Raw genomic sequence first — 16,677 nt, 5'->3', positions numbered from 1 at the left:
CTACTGGGCCTCTCACAGGCTTTTTGTTTTTCTTCTTTCCTTCCCTTGCTCACCTGGGGGCCCTGATGAGACTGGCTTCATAAGTTATCTGGCTTTCCTTAGTTGCATAAGGCACGTGGGAGGTATCATGTCTGTGGTCGACTTTTAGACAGAAAAACACCAAGGGTAAGAGGAGCAAAGAGCTCCCTCTGCAATTTCCTAGGGTCTTTGCGGAAAGGGAAGGGCAAAGTGGGAGAGCTAGAAGGAAGAAGCCCAGCGACTCCCACGTTGATGATGCCAAATTGAGGTCCAGCGTCTTGTCTGTTTCAATAGGGCTGCTGCTGGTGTGCAGAAAACAGCTTGCTGCAATTGGGTGTCTTCTATAGCAGTTCAACTCAGTATTATTCTTTTTTTCTAAGTGACTTCCTTTCTGAGATCCCACAGGAAGAGGTGGAAATGCAGTTGGATTGTGGGAATTGGAGGAGCACCTTGTGATGAGGACTCCAGACTCCAAATCCAGGCTCCCTGGTTCGGTGTAGGATTGTGAGCTGTTGGATGGCTGAGAGCAAAGGGCTTCAGGAATGTTGCATGTGCTGACCCACCTGAGTCTTGCCTGGCTAACTCCCATGTGTCCTTGGGCTCCGTGCAAATGTCACTTCTTCCAGGAAGCCTTCCCTGACCACCCACCCCAAGCCTGGGTTGGCTGCTTTTGCTGTGTGCTCCATGGTGCCCTCTAGGCTCCCTTACCCCACTGCCCTATATTTATTTGTCTCATTGTCTTTCTCCCAGACAGCCCATAGGTTCCATGAGGGCAGGACCTGTGTTTATATTTGTCACCACTGCATTCCCCAAGCCTGGCACAGTGCTGCAGGAGTGTGTGTGTAATGTCTGAATGAGAAAAGGAATGGGTGCTGGGTGTCCTCGGGAATGGAGGTGTGTGATGCCTGGGTCTCCCTACCCTTGCTCTTAATACTGCTTTCTTGTTGCTTATAATTTTCATTGCCCTAGATGATCCAGCTCTGTCGGAGGCACGTAGGCACAGCCAAATCTCATGCTGTACATTGATCACCTGTCCAACCTTTGCCTAGAGTGGGAGCCCCCAGTTCCTTCAAGAGATCCAACTTTACCTGTCTGTAAAGAAGAGGAGGAGGGAGACAGCAGGGAGGATCCGGTGGCAGTTTAACACCAGAGCAGGTCCAATGTTTACTTTTACCCTTTTGGAGGTGGGTAATTGCAAATGCCGTGGGGGACTGGGTTTCAGAGAGACTCCGCATATTGACCTTGGATTTGAGGGCTCACGTGTACTTTATCTTTTGCTAGAGTGTAGGGGTGCTATGTTTGTACTTAATTCACAGCCAAGACTGTTCCATGATTCCCACCAGTATAGATGGGAATCCAGGTTCACCATCCACATCATGTAAGTTGTTGCCTTGACCTTCTGGTGGCCGCACACAGTCTTAAAGACACAGAGGAGGGGTCGTTTATTGGTTCTTATATGATGATTTTTACATTTATTACTTGCTTTTCAAGGCCTATGATTTTCAACAGCCTTTCTTGTTTTGATTTCTTGGATTTTGGTGGTTTGACAGTTTTAATCCATCCACCCCCCAATCAGCCTCTTAGACCCTGAGATCCAGAATAATGACTGAATAGATGAGATTTCACTATTATACTTGGTGTATATTATTACTTGATGCATATTATACTTGGTACTTCAGTATGGCCCTACATGATCCTGGGATGTGTCTAGCCAGCTTTCTCCCTAAGCAGAACCTGAACATATGACCTTGTAAGTCTTGGGCAAGAGGGCTACCTGCTGAGCTACCAAGCTCCCAGCTTCCCTGGGTTTTGACTGCCCGTTGTTGATTGGGCTGACTAATAGAGTTCAGTACGGATGGATTTTTGCACATGGAAACCATAGCCTTACATGTGGTGCGGCAGAGTAAACGTGTAGAGACCACAGTGCCTTTGCCTTGCGTTTTCGCATAGCTGTCTGCGCCCTTCCCTAGGTCTGCAGTGTATTCTCCTTGTGTTGGTTCTGAGTGTCTCCAGTTTTCATTTCAAACTATTCCTTTGCATTCCTGAGTTGCATTTCTGCTTTGATAATAACCACATAAACTGGAAAGTTTGCAAGTTCCTTCTAAGAAGAGTTTAAGTCAATCTCTTCTTAAAGCGGGTATGTTCATCAACACCCTGTTCTTTGAACTAAATAGGGCTGGGTGGTGTTAAGCTTTATCCCTGAATTGTAAGGGAAAGTTTAGTTTAATTTTCAGTTTTGGAATAGCACCAAAGGATGCCTCACCGCCTTATATCCTTTCTGGATTGGGGCAAGTAATAACTACTACACAAATAAATCACATACTTCTGCAAAACAAAACACCACCACCAACAGAAAGTACCTTTGAATGATACTTAATTTATAACTAAACTTGACAATATAGTCTCCAAAGTGGCTCATCTCATCCAGTCACAATGATCTATTTCATGTCAGAGTATCTCTGCATGTACTGAGTTAGTCTTTTTGTTGTCATTGCCTAGTATGGTAAAGAGAATACTTTTTTTAGAAAAAAGAAAAATCAGAATCAATAGTTGGCATTTTAGATCAAACTCAAACCACTAATTGCTTCCACTGTTTTAAAAACATTTTCATGTCCCTTCGTTGATTGATTTATTCAACGAATTGATTTAAACACTGGTTCTGTATGCGGGGTAGGGGTGCCTGGACCAGCAACACTCACATCATCTGGGAGCTTGTTAGAAAGGCAGATTCTCAAGTCCCACCCAGACCTGCTGCATCAGAAATGCTGGGGGTGGGATCCAGCAAGTTGTTTGAGCAAGCCTCCAGGTAATTCTGATGCAAGCAAAAGGTTGAGAACCACTGGTTTAAACCACATGCCCAGTACAATCTGTGGGGATAATGTTAAGGGTAAACAGTCCTGCCATCCAGGAGTTTCTGGTTGAATCAAGGGCACAAGGCATAAATTCATGAGATGGCAAAATGATCTTCATAAGATATAAATTACCTCATACACTCACCTCCTAAACCCCTCCAGGCAGATCCCTTAGGTAAGTATAAATGCTTGGCTGTGGTCTAAAGGCTTTGCATGCTTTCCTCTGCCTATCTTACTGTGATACTTCTGCTCTCCCCCAAAGTCCTGCCAGACTGGCCTTCTTTCTGCTCCTCCAACACGCCCCCTGAGTGTGGTGTCAGCCAGAATGTAGAGGAAAGGAAGGAAGAGAAAGAGAACTTTAAAGTTTAAATAATAGACTTGGTCACTGAAATACTTTTCCACACAGTAAAATACTTTCTAAACCAATGTCCCCATTGGTTAATGTATAATGTGTTACTATATTGGTACTTACATATATTGATGTGATATTATATTGATGTCATAATCAATAAGTGGTGTCATCTTATAGCAACATCTGAACGGAGTTGCTGCATCATTAACAAAATATTTACGGTTGTTTAGATTAAGCTTGGTGTCATGTATTTTTATTGATTTCTCTGAAAGTTGGCCCGGCACAGGGCTCGGCCACATAGCGGGAACTGAGATGCTGGGTGTGAAATGCTCTGTGTTGCCCTAGAATGTTGATGGAACCAACAACGTGTGATTCCTGCTGCCTTCACTATGGTTTCAGGAAAGATGGTTACCATGTCCATTGGGGTTTGTCTTTTTAAAACTGATCATCTATGAATGCCACATTTGCTCTTTTGGATATAAACATACCATGTGATTTGCGAATAAAGCAGCTGTTTGGGTTTTTCATTGTGAGGTCAGAATGTGAAAAAAAATATATATGTATATGTTTCAGGATTCTTTTCATAATGAAAAAGGGGGAAAACACATGTTTTCAATATGACTTATTAAAGAAGTGAGCTGGAGCCGAGGCAAAGGGATTCTTAAAGATTTAAAACTTCTGGGTCCAAGAACAAGGTCAACAGGTTTGTTTGTTTTTTTTTTTTTTTTTTTTTTACTACCTACAGCTCTGAGTTTTGCAGTAACAAGCTGTATTAATTTATAAAATACCATTTCTGGTTTGGGACATTATTTGTTCATTAGGAAGCCTCTCGTTTGAGATCCTCAGCAGAGGAGCTAAGGGGCGGTTTGGAGGTGCCATCAAGGCGAGTGAGGGGAGAAGTGCAGATTCCAGCCTTTCAGCTTCAACTTGCCTTGGAAAGATTCCCCCCACCTCCCGCACCCCCGGGAAGAGGAGGAAGTCCCCTGACCATCCTAAGCTCCATGATTTGTGATGACCATGGCCATCGAGTCAATTCCAACTCATAGCAGCCCTACAGGACAGAGCAGAACGGCCCGTGGGGTTTCCAAGGCTGTAATCTTTACAGAAGCAGGCTGCCACAGCTTTCTCCCATGGAGGAGCTGGTGAGTCCGAACTGCCGACCTTTCAGAGAGCAGCTGAGCACTTAACGACTGTGCCACCAGGGCTCCTTGATTTGTGAGGAAGCCCTTCCCGTCTGGCTACAGTGAAGCTAGTCTGCATGAGTGAACAGGGGCAGAGGTGGGCAGCCAGCAAATAACCACAGAATAAAGACACACATACAAGCTGTGATTCGTGCTCTGCAGGATGAGCACAGAGAGCTAAGCGGTCAGAGAACAGGGAGACAGGCTCCCTTGGTGGCTGGCCAGGATGGCTTCCCTGTGGACAAGAGGTTGAGGCTGAGAGCTGAAGGGTGATAATGTTATTAGGGAACTTGTCTGTCCTGGAGGTGTCGGGGGAGAGTGAAGGGAGAGCTGGCATGCCTCCCACACTCGCTGTGATTCTACCCACAGAGGCTGCCGCAGCAGAGAACTGGGGTAGCAGCCAAACGGGTAAATACACCCTAAGGCCTACTCCAGAGTGAACCCCTGGGGCAGGGTGCTTCTCTGGCAGAGAATGAGATTTCTGAGTGTTCATTAGTTAACTGGTGCCAACAGTTAATGCGCTCAGCTGCTACCCGAAAGATTGGCAGTTCCAGTCCTGTCAGAGACACCTCAGAAGAAAGGCCTGACGATCTGCTTCTGAAAAATCAGCCATTAACAACCCTGTGCAGCACAGTTCTACTCTGACGCACGTGGGGTCGCCATGAATCGGAATCGACTCGATGGTAACTGGTGTCCAAGAGTGACACCAGCACCTTGGGGTCTATTTCTCTTCCTTTTGCTGGTTCCTCCCACTGTCCTGGTGCCTCACTCTGAGATACTGCCTCTTAGGGGTTGCCTCCGCTGGTCTCGTCCTTGACAGCAGGGCTGAGGGGACCACGCGCCAGCCCTGGAGGGTACTTACGTGGATTTCAGGGAGGACGTGTGAGCATCTTCAGTCTTCTCGTGTGTGGCCAGCACACCAAGGAGGGGGGAATTGCGTTTGTCCTCTCCCTCCTTGTCCCGGAGTTGTCTCTACACGCGTTTCACCTCTTCTTGTGGCTAGGGCACTCCCGGAGGGCAGGTTCCCCGTCTGTGTCTTTCTGGTGCTTGGCTCGCTGGCCTTGCACAGACCCGGCACTCAGGAATAGTTGACAGATGAAAGAAGAAATTTTGCGAATCCAAGTGCCCTTGTAATGCTGAGAGAGAGACACCTGGTTCGTTTATTCCTGCATTAACCCTTCCAAAAAACGGTTTGACCGTTCAGCCGCACCACAGTGCCTGGCACGTGTGAACCCACAATCGGAGCCGGCTATTCTGGAAGAAGTAGAAAAGTGACTCGGCATCTGAATCCCTTTGTCTTCCTCTCCCACTGCCTTTCCCAGAAGCCCCACCTGTTCGTCCATCTCCTGCCACTTAGGAGTGACAGCTGAGGGTCCCAGGCTCTGAGCGTGTCTGCTTCTCTTCAGAGAGGCGGAACGCTCCCCTGGGGGAGCGGTCGTTTCCCGAGCCCGTGGCGTGCGCTCTGACGGTTCAGAGTGCCTGAGGACAGACAGCTCCTGTTTGTCTGCACACAGCCACCGGGAACACGAAGTGACAGGGAGCAGCTGACCTTCAGGGTGGTGTGAGTGGCTTTTTACAAAAATTAACAAATTAATGAAGATAGTCATTTGGAGCATCTAGGGTTCTACTTGCTGTAAAGAAGCACAGCCTGTTTCTGAGAAGGGGAATTTCTTTGAAGGAAACTTAAAAAAAAAAAAAAAAAAACTGTTGCTGTTGAGTTGATTCTGACTCATAGTGACCCTATAGGACAGAGTAGAAAGGCCCCACAGGGTTTCCAAGAAGCGGCTGATGAATTCGAACTGCTCACCTTTTGGTTAGCAGCTGAGCTTTTAACTGCTGCGCGAAGAATGTGAGCCAGGGGTCCCAACCAAGCCAGCAAGTCAGTTCTGCCCAGGTGGCATTTTGTTGGGCCCACCACAGGGTCCAAAAAACCTGAATATCACGTACAATTCTTACTTTCTGGATTTTTGGGAAAAATCAGAAAACCAGGTTGCATTGGCACAGATTCCCACAGCAATCCGTGTAGCCTGGCCCCCACTTCCCAGTTTACAGGTCGCTAAGTTGAAAAACGGCAGCACATTCAGCTGCTGACCAAAAGGTTAGAGGTTCAAGCCAACCCAGAGGCACCTCTGAAGAGTGGGGCCTTGGGAGCTTCATTTTAATTAATGCCCCAGGTGATTTTAGGCACACTAACACTCTGGTAGCGCAGTGTTTAAGTGCTCAGCTGCCAACCAAAAGGTCAGCACTTCAAACCCATTAGCCACTCCTGGGGAGAAAGATGGGGCAGTCTGCTTCCGTAAAGATTACAGCCTTGGGAAACCTGTGGGGGTAGTTCTACTCTGGCCTGTAGGGCTGCTATGAGTCAGAATTGACTCAATGGCAACGGGTTAACGTTTGAGAGGTGTCTCCGGGTAGCACAAACGGCCATCATTGACTGCTACCCAAAAGATTGGTCGGGTGGTCTGCTTCCGAAAAAAAAAAAAAATTGGCCATTGAAAGCCCTGGGGAGCACAATTCTACTCTGACATACAGGCAGTTGCCATGAATCAGAACTGGCTTGACAGCACCTGGTTTAAAATCTGCCTTGCTTGCACCGGGCTCCTTCCCTCATTGCTGCACCTCCCTGGCCCCAGTACACAAGGTGTGCCACCCTGGTGTGAACCTGCGCAAGAGGGCCTTGTGGTGGGCTTGCTGCGGTCAGCAGCACTGGTGCATGCGGCTCAGGTTTGCCTTTCCAGCTCTCGGTCCAGATGCCATGTGGCAGGGCCTGTTGTGGGTCAATTGCTCGCCACCTGCGCTGTTCATAAGAGCCATGTGGTGCCCTCACCGAGGCCCCACCCCAGGTTCTGACTGAACTGCTCTGGGGCGAGGCTCTGAGGCTACATCCACATAGCTTCTGAAGGCCGGCAGGGCAGCCCGTGCACCGCTCACTTGCTCTCTGGGACAGATGTTCTGCGCCCTGACCCTCTTCTAGATCTCTCTTCCTCTTCCTGAGCCAGTCATGGGTGCTGAAAACCACTGTCCCCGTGTGGATTCAAAGAAGAGCACGCAGAGCAAAAAGGGGGTCTTAAAAAAGGATATAGTATGAAAAACAAAAATAACGTCTTGGCTTAAAATCCCAGATATATCAACAAAACTGGGACTTGGTGGGGGAAGCTCACAGGTGGGAATGACTGCCTCTTGTTGTGCTAAGGGTGGAGAGGTGCTTTGAAGGCTGCTGGCTCCCGAGGCCAGTCCCACAGACAGCCCATTTTCTTACTAAGTGCTTGTGGATTTTTTTTTCCTTTATGTAGACAAGTTAATTATTTTGGCGGACTGTATCTAGTGTTTGCCTCTGCATTTTCCTGGTATTCATGAAGTCTTTTTAACCTGTGTCTTAGTCATCTAGTGCTGCTCTAACAGAGATACCACAAGTGGATGGCTTTAACAAAAAGAAATTTATTTTCTCACATTCTAGGAGGATAAACGTCCAAATTCAGGGCATCAGCTCCGGGGGAAGCTTTCTCTCTCTCTGTCGGCCTTCTCATCAGTCTTCCCCTAGACTAGGAGCTTCTCCGCACAGGGACCCCGGGTCTAAAGGATGTACTCTGCTCCCAGCACTGCTTTCTTGGTGGTATGAGGTCCCCAATTCTTTGCTTTCTTCCCTTTCCTTGTATCTCTTGTAAGATAAAAGGTGGTTCAGGCCACACTCCAGGGAAATTCCCTTTACATTGGATCAGGGACGTGAGCTTAGTAAGGGTGTTACAGTCCCAACCTAATCCTCTTGAACATAAAATTAATTACAGCCACAAAATGGAGGACAACCACACAATACTGGGAATCATGGCCCAGCCAAATTGATACACACATTTTTGGGGGGACATAATTCAGTCCATGACAACCTGCTTCCTATGTTTTCCATCTACATAAATGTATCGCCACTTTCCTTAGTTTTGGCCCTTTCTTCTGGAGCATCTGTTGTTCTTCAGTTCTTTCTCCACCTTCTGTTGCCCATGTCCATCATCCTGTCCCCCAGAGATTACATCTCTGTATTCTGGGGTATTCTTGTCCCTCCCAAGTTTACACTTTCTTTCATTGATAATATTTTCTGCAGTGTTGTTTCAGCTCTTGGATGCTTTAAATGCTGATCTTGAGTCCATTATTGTATTATTAGCAGATGTAATGGGGTAGCAGCAGAGGTCCTCTAACTTCACGGGGAGAGATGAGAATCACCATCAGCATCAGCCCAAAGCTGATCCCTATGAGGTGGAGCTCAGACATACCTCCACTCTCCAACCTTCTTACCAATTCTGACACCAGCCTTCCTTCCCTCAGCACTCTCTACTTCTCTGCTGGATTCGGTAATTCATTGCAGTGACCACACAGAACTCAAAGATCATACTCACGATCGTGAGTTTTACTGAGAAGTAAGAGGTTATAACTCAGGATCAGGATCAACTTGAAAGTAACAGGAACAACTCAGGAGATAGAATACAGTTCATCAATCAGGACAGCTTCCAACAAAGACAGCTCTAAGCTCCTTTTCGGCCATGCCTGCAGGCAGGCCCTTTGCTTGGGCTTACTGCCCTGCTTGGGCAAGTGTTATGGCTCTTTAGCTCTACTGATAAGTGCGTGGAGGCACCCTGCTCTGCCAGCAAGCCTCCTGCCCAAAGGCACTGAGCTCTCTTGCTCTGTGGGCCAGGAAGCCCAGTGCACCATCTCGCGCTGGTCTCCTTGTTCTCACCGCTCATGCCCTCTCCAGTGTTACAACTCTCTCTGTCTCCTGGGTCTAGGACCTTCTCAGTGCAGGGACCCTGGGTTCAAAGTATGCACTCCACTCCAGACTCTTCTCTGTGGGATTGGCGCTTTTAAGCCTAGCAGATGGCATATCTGACCAATCTCCTCAGCAGGCCACAGCCATCTAGTTTACAGAGTAATTGACCAGGCACTTCAGGGGTTTTATATGCTTTATTTGCATTGTAGACTAAGCAATCCCTTTGTAAGACTGTGGCCTAGCAAATCATGTTAGCGAAACTACAAACCCAGGGTCAGAAAGGCCATATATAAAGAGAAACCCATTGCCCTGCAGTGGGTGATGGATGGTAGAAATCCCCTTCTATTTTCCATCCTGGTTATTCTCCACTGCCTCCACACCCCATATAAGCTTTGCTACTGATGGGGAAACTGAGACTGAGAAAGATGTGCTGTGCCACAGGGCACATAGCTGATGGAAGTGGGAGTGAGACTCGGGTCTCCTACCAGTCCAGGGCCTTTTCATCGTCAATGCTGTAATTATTGACCCTGAGGTGCAAAATATATAACCAGATAGATAAAGTCATCATCAACCTAATCAAAATCTCACACCTATTAAGTGTGAACATTCCAACTGAGAATTTCTTACCCCATATTCACCCGTCTTCTCCTCTAGCACAGCTTCATTAGAGAGCTGTAATGCGGAGAACGTTTAAAGCAGTGGTTCTCAATCGGGGCAGTTTCGCCTCTAGGGGACATTTTTCCACCGTCCAGAGACAATTTTAATTGTCCTGGCCTAGGGGAGGAGAGCTGTGCTACTGGCATCGAGTGAGTAGAGGGCAGGGATGCTGCTACACATCCTGCAGTGGATATGGCCCCCTCCTCCCCAGCAAAGAATTATGCAGCCCAAAATGTCAATAGTGCTCATGTTTAAAAACTCTGATTTATAGAGAACAAATTCTATATTCTGCATCAGTGGCTTCTTAGCTGTAGACTAAAGACCCATGGGAGGTTGTAAATAATTGTTGGTGACTCCACGTACAGCAGAATGAAACACTGCCCCTTCCCCCTCCATCTTTATGACTGTTGGTATGCTCGAGTGCATTGTTTTAGCCACTGTGTATTCTGAGCGCCTTTCAACCTAGGAGGCTCATCTTCCAGCACTATATTGGGCAGTAATCTGTTGTGATCCATAGAGTTTTCATTGACTAATTTTCAGAAATAGATTGCCAGGCCTTTCTTCCTAGTCTGTCTTAGTCTGGAAGCTTTGATGAACCCTATCTGCCATAGGTGACCCAGCTGGTATTTGAAATACTGCTGGCATTGCTTCCAGCTTCATAGCAACATACCAGCCGCCACAGTACAACAAACAGACAGAGGGGTGGTGGTGTAAATAATTACAAGGCCTCAAAAATATACAACACACACATAAACATACACACCACGTACACACCAGAAAAAAAAAAAAAACAACTTAGACCTGTTGCCATTGAGTAGGCTTTGACCCATGGCAACCTCATGTGTTTCAGAGTACAACTATGCTCCATAGGGTTTTCAAGGGCTGTGATCTTACGGAAGTAGATCGCCGGGCCTTTTGTCCATGGTATGTCTGGGCAGATTCGAACCACCAACCTTTTGGTTAGAAGCCGAGCACAAAGTGTGCCCCCCAGGGACCTATACATACACACAATCAGCCCTGGACAGAACAGAGTGCCTCATAAATACGTGTGTGACAATTTCTCTGATAGTGTGTAGACACTATTGTGACTTCTAAAACAGAAATTCATTTAAAAAATTATTGAATTCCTAGTAGCATTTGGTCACTGGGTATTTTTCTGAACCAACAGAGAAGAAAAATAAGATCACCTGTCGGTGGAGGGGTCTGCAAAATTTTTTGATGTTTAAAACTCGTGAAAAAGTTGTGCCGCTCCTGCCTTCATGATAAATAAGAAGTTTGCGCTCTTCTTTAAGTCACTCCCACACTAAAGGGAAATCCTTAGTGCCTGGTGGTTGGCTCTCACTGGGACGACAATGTCCGGGCAGATCTGGCAAGCAGATGTATGGGGGGGAAACTTTCCATTCTAGAATGTTCCTTCTGAGGAAGGAGGAAGGTTAAGTCAGAGAAGAATGTCCCCAGACAATCTGCCCCTTTGTTAATCGGCACTGTCATCTTGGCTGCCCCTCCAGAAGCCTCATCTTCCTGAAATCATCAGTAAAAAGGCCATTGAACAAATACATCTGGCACTGGCCGGGGTTTTTCTAGCTTGGCTTCCACAACAAGGAATGGAGTTCATCAGATTCAAAGGAACCTGAAGACTCATTTCATGGCAGGGTTATATCTCTGGAAGAGCTCCGGAAAGCAGATTGTCAAAAACCAAAGTTTCTTGAGCCAAACTTGCAAACAACAAGTGCAAAGTAATCAAGTTGACTAAGCAAGGGTTCTGAAGCCTTCGTGACATTTATCAAGCTCACTGGGACACATACTGCATCCAGTGCTTTGATGGAGTGACCACTTCATCTTCATAGCCGCCTATGAAGTAAGCACTAATATTACTACCATTTGATAGATAGGGAAACTGAGGCCTAGGCCAACTAAGCAACTTGCCCAAGGTCACACAGTGATGCCTTTTTCTTTAACCATTGGGCTGCTAATATGGTCACACTGTCTATTTTAAATAGTTTAAATTAAAACTATTATTTTAAGCTCTACCCTTTATTTCTTTAGTTAAAATATGCAGCCCTGATGTACACATGCAGTTATTATGTGAAATGATTAAATGAGTCAGCTTTACTAGATTTGGAGAAGACTACTATCCCTGGGTGGTACAAATGACTTAATGCACTCAGCTGCTAACAGAAAAGTTAGAGGTTGGAGTCCACCCAGAGGTAGCTCAGAAGAAAGGCCTGGTGATGTACTTCCAAAAAATCAGCCCGTGAAAACCCTACGGAGCACAGTTCTACTCTGACACGCGTGGAATCGCTATGAGCAACCTTTTGTTTTAGTATCCATTTAACCAAAACCAAACCAAGCCAATTGCCGTTGAGTCAATTCCAACTCCTAGCGACCCTGTAGGACAGAGTAGAACTGCCCCATAGGGTTTCCAGGGCTGTAATCTTTTTGGAAGCAGACTGCCACATCTTTCCTCCAAGGAACGGCTGGGAGGTTCGAACAACCAACGTTTCGGTTAGCATCCAAGCACTCAAGTATCCACTTAACGGTGATAGAAATACCAAGTCTGGTGACAAAGGCATTTGCAAGTGGTCTTCTTGTCCTCGTTCGCAGCCTCCACACGTGAGAGAGAAGAGGATGTAGAGGCAGCTTGGAGGGAGCAGAGCAATGCCCACAGGCAGAAATCAGGCTCTGCCACTAGTAAGATAAGGCCCTAGGCAGGTCCCATGGCTTCTCAAGGTTTCAGTCTTCTGTCACACAGGGGACGTCATTAGTTTACATTCACGATTTATTATTCATTAATCATGTATTGTTATCTACACACTGCAGATGTGATGACAAGCTCAGTGTCTCTTACTGAGACTGTATCACAAATAACCCCCATGTAATGTCACCCGTTGGAGGGAAGAGGTCTGAGCCAGGGGCCAAGCACAGGAGCTCTGCAGACTTAGGTCAGCAGATGTTTACTGAGTGCCTACTATGTGCCAGGCTCGTTCCAGGAGCTAGGGACTGCAAATACTTTGCATTTTAGTGAGGGAAGAGAGGCAGTAAACCAGAAAACAAAACAGAGAAGCTGATTTCAGAGTTTTGTAAATTGCATGAGGAAAATTCAGTAGGGTAATGTGATAAAGAGTGACTGCATATGGAGGTAGTATTTGATCTAAGGGGTCATAGAAGACTTCTCTGAGGAGGGGACACCGAGATAAACCTTGAGAAATGGGAACAGTTTCTAGGCAGAGAACTGGGTGGGATTGCCTTGAAGTGTAAGGTTCTACAATTTCATTACTCTTTTCACAGATATCAAGTATATGATACTACATCTTGGGATTTGCTGAGACTTTTTTTTATGGCCAAGCACATGTTCAATTTTTGGTAACTATAAAAATGGCATGGCAAAGGCTTCTGACCTCCTCTAACTTCACAAGGGGAAAGGAGAATCAAGATCGATAGCCCACGGCTGATTCCTATGAGGCGGAGGTCAGACATGCCTCCTCTCCCCGCCATCTTTAGCAATTCCAACACCAACCGTCCCTCCCACAGCACTCTCTGATTTCTCTGTTGAGTTCAATAATTCATTGCAGTGGCTACACAGAACTCACAGACCATTATGATTATGGAGTTAATTAGGGAAGTTAACAGGTTACAATTCAGGTTCAGGAATGCTCAGGATACAGTTCTTCCATCAGGACAACCTCTTCTTAGCCATGCCCACAGGTGCAGGCATGCCTCTCTCTGGCCCCTTGGCCTCTTCCCTGCTTAAGCAAATGTCACAAAGCTCTTTTATTTTAGCTCTGCCAGTAAGTGCCCAGAGGCACCCGACTCTGCCAGGAAGCCTCAGCCCGAAGGTGCTCAGCTCTAGCTCCATGGATCACAAACCTAGCTCCACCAAGTGCCCAGACGCACCCTACTCCACCCGCAAGCTTCCTGCCCAAAGGCCCTCAGCTTTCTGGCTCCTTGGGCTGGGAAGCCCACCATGCCATCTCCTGCTGGTCTCCAGCCAGCCTGCTGGTTCTGCTGCCTCTGCTGCTGCTGTTTCTCTGCCGCTTCTTCCATGCTAGAGCTCTCTGTTTCCTGGGTCTAGGAGGGTCTCAGTGCAGGGATCTCAGGTCCAAAAGGTGTGCTGTGCTCCTGGTTCTTCTTTCTTCATGGTGGTGAGATCCTCTCTCTGCTCTGGAATTGGCTTTCTTTTAAGCCTAGTGGAATGGCAAAACTGACCAATCTGTTTGGTGGGCCACAATTTACCTTATTTGCACTGGCCTACCTAATCACTTGGGTGAGAGTTATGAGACCACAGCAAGAAAGCCCACACAAAAGCAGTCCATTGCACCGCGGTAACTATTCCATGTATACTTGAAGAAAATATGTATTCCCTCTTTGGATGCATGTTCTTTGTGTGTCTTTTGGATGAAGCTTATAAATTATGTAACTGAAATTTTCTAAATCTCTATTAATGTTTTAGCTATTTAGTTTCTGAGAGATAAGAATTAGAATCTTCATGATGATTGTGGATTTGGTCATTTCTCCTAGTAATTCTACCATGTTTTGCTTTATCTTTTAGACTAAGCTCTTAACTGTGTGAAATTTCAGTATGTAATTCATACCTTCCTGGTTAGTTGTTCTTACGGCAATTAAATAACACTCTTTATCCCTATTAATGCTTTTACTTGTAAATGTTATTTTTGTCAGATAATAATTGCTATAACAACATCCTTTTGGTTAATATATGTGAATGTGTTTTTTTCTGTCCTTCTATTTTCAGCCTTTGTGTGTCACTGGTCCATTTTATAAACAGCATAAAACTGGAAAATATGGGCGTCTCTGTCTTTTCATGAGTATATTTAAGCTGTTTATATTTATTGTAACTCATCTATCTGGACCTAACTCTGTTTTCTTATTTTGCATGCTCTATCATCATGTGTGTGTTTTTTGTTTTTTCCCTTTACTTTCTCTCCATTTCTGCCCTATTTGAATTGGTTGTGTTTTATTTATTTTTATTTTCCCCTTTACTGATTTGGAAGTTACATATTCTATTTTTCTTCTTTTAGTGGTTTAGTTAGTATCTAAAGCAGAATTTAGCAAACACTCAGAAGCTCTAGATGCATCACCATAGGTTGGTTTAAGGGCTTTCTCTAGTAGCCTGGTTCCTCAGTGGTTGGATCTTTGATGGGATGAGGCTTAAATGAAAGTGCAGAGCACAGACACTGGGATGATTGCATCTTGGAGTATAGATGTGCAGTTTACCTTTGCAAAGGCCTGCACCCTGTTGCCCGAGGGTACCTAGTAATTGACAGACTCCAAATCTCTTATGGGCTACGGGTAACATGGAGGCTTGTAAGCAAGGAGTCACTTGGCTTCTTCTGTTGCCCTTCCCCTTGTCTGCATTTGAGCTCTTGTAAGTGATGATAAATGTTAAATAGCTTCTGTAAAACTGTTGCATTGTCAGTTTTAAAACTGCATAAAACACTGACATTTTCATTAGAGCCCAGCCCTGAGGAATGTCCGGCTTTTATCATAACGGATTTGTTTACTTCTGCAGAGAGTCTTAATGCGCTGCCTATGGGAGAGATCTTACTGTCACCTGCTCTTAAATGGAAAGTCTTTGTTCAGCCAAAGATTTTTGGAAAAGGATTTGCAAGATGGCTTTTTCACCTCCCACTTACTCCCCCACCATCTCCCAAAAGGGTAAGAGATGGGAAATACAGTCTTTGAAGAACTTTGGTATTGGACAGGAAAAAATTCGACATAAAATAATCCTGCAAAGTCCATTAGGAGACAAGATGCTGAAGAGATGCTATTAAACCACTATTTAGTTTCAACGTATCCTGTTAAAGATAAGCAAGTCATATCTATGTCTTTTTGACCCCAATCCTTTGGTCTACATTTAAACAGATATCTTGATTTTGGATTAATAAACTCTCTTGTGTATATTAGTAGAGAAAACATTTTAAACTGCTGGTTCCTCCTAAGCAAATAAGAAAAGAGGGGACTTTTATCTTTTGATCATTGCATTAGATTTTCAACAATTTTTTTTTTTGCAGAAGATGCCAAATTCTTCATGAACACATGTGGAGTCATCTCAATTTAACAAGCTGGAAAATGTGTACTGAAAGATAAACTTGTCTGAATACGACCGAGGCTAGGGATGTTAGCTCTCCTGGCATCAACACGTTTGCAATTTATGGCAGGATTTCTCATTTATGTTTTCAAAAGGGCCTTCCACTTCTGGATTAGCTTGTTGTATCTGTCATTGGCAGGTTTATCTATTTTCACATTGCAAAAGAGGTAGCCTGGCATGCAGAAGCAAAGTCTTTGAGTCGAGCAGATCAGCATTTGAATTCTGGTTCTAGGACACGCTGAGCCACCATGGACAAGTGCATGAGCCTTTCTGAGCCTTGTTTTCTCATCTATGAAATTGAAATAATAAACTGACTTTGCAGGGTTGACGTGAGCTTTGTTGTTGTTGTTGTTGTTCGATGCCGCTGTGTCGGTTCCAACTCCTAGCGACCCTGTGTACAACAGAACGAAACACTGCCAGGTCCTGCACCATCCTCACAATTGTTGCTATGCTTGAGCCCATTGTTGCAACCACTGTGTCAGTCCATCTCATCGAGGGTCTTCCTCTTTTTCACTGACCCTCTACTTTACTCAGCATGATGTCCTTCTCCAGGGACTGATCCCTCCTGATAACATGTCCGAAGTACATGAGACGAAGTCTTGCCATCCTTGCTTCCAAGGAGCACACCTGATGTGAGCATTAAGTGAGATAATGTATATGAAGTGCTCAGCACAGAGCCTGATCCATAGTAGGGGACCATTCCATGGCATGTTGATGATGATGGTGAAGGTGTGGAGATAATGGTGATGAAGAAGATG

At 45.6% G+C, this 16,677-nt stretch overlaps 1 long non-coding RNA gene across 1 annotated transcript in view; it reads left to right on the top strand.

Moving 5' to 3' along the window:
- The first annotated feature begins 783 nt into the window (after positions 1-783).
- Positions 784-16,677, top strand: part of LOC105756071 (uncharacterized) — a 110,703-nt gene continuing 94,809 nt past the window's right edge. The window contains exon 1 of the long non-coding RNA XR_001121465.2: positions 784-1,202. This is a non-coding gene — a long non-coding RNA (uncharacterized LOC105756071). The remainder of the gene's footprint in view (positions 1,203-16,677) is intronic.

The sequence above is a fragment of the Trichechus manatus genome, unplaced genomic scaffold (genome assembly GCF_000243295.1).
Source record: "Trichechus manatus latirostris isolate Lorelei unplaced genomic scaffold, TriManLat1.0 scaffold00001, whole genome shotgun sequence".
Lineage (NCBI taxonomy): Eukaryota > Metazoa > Chordata > Mammalia > Sirenia > Trichechidae > Trichechus > Trichechus manatus.
The sequence above is the reverse complement of the archived record's forward strand: the minus strand, read 5'-3'. Positions and strand labels throughout refer to the sequence as shown.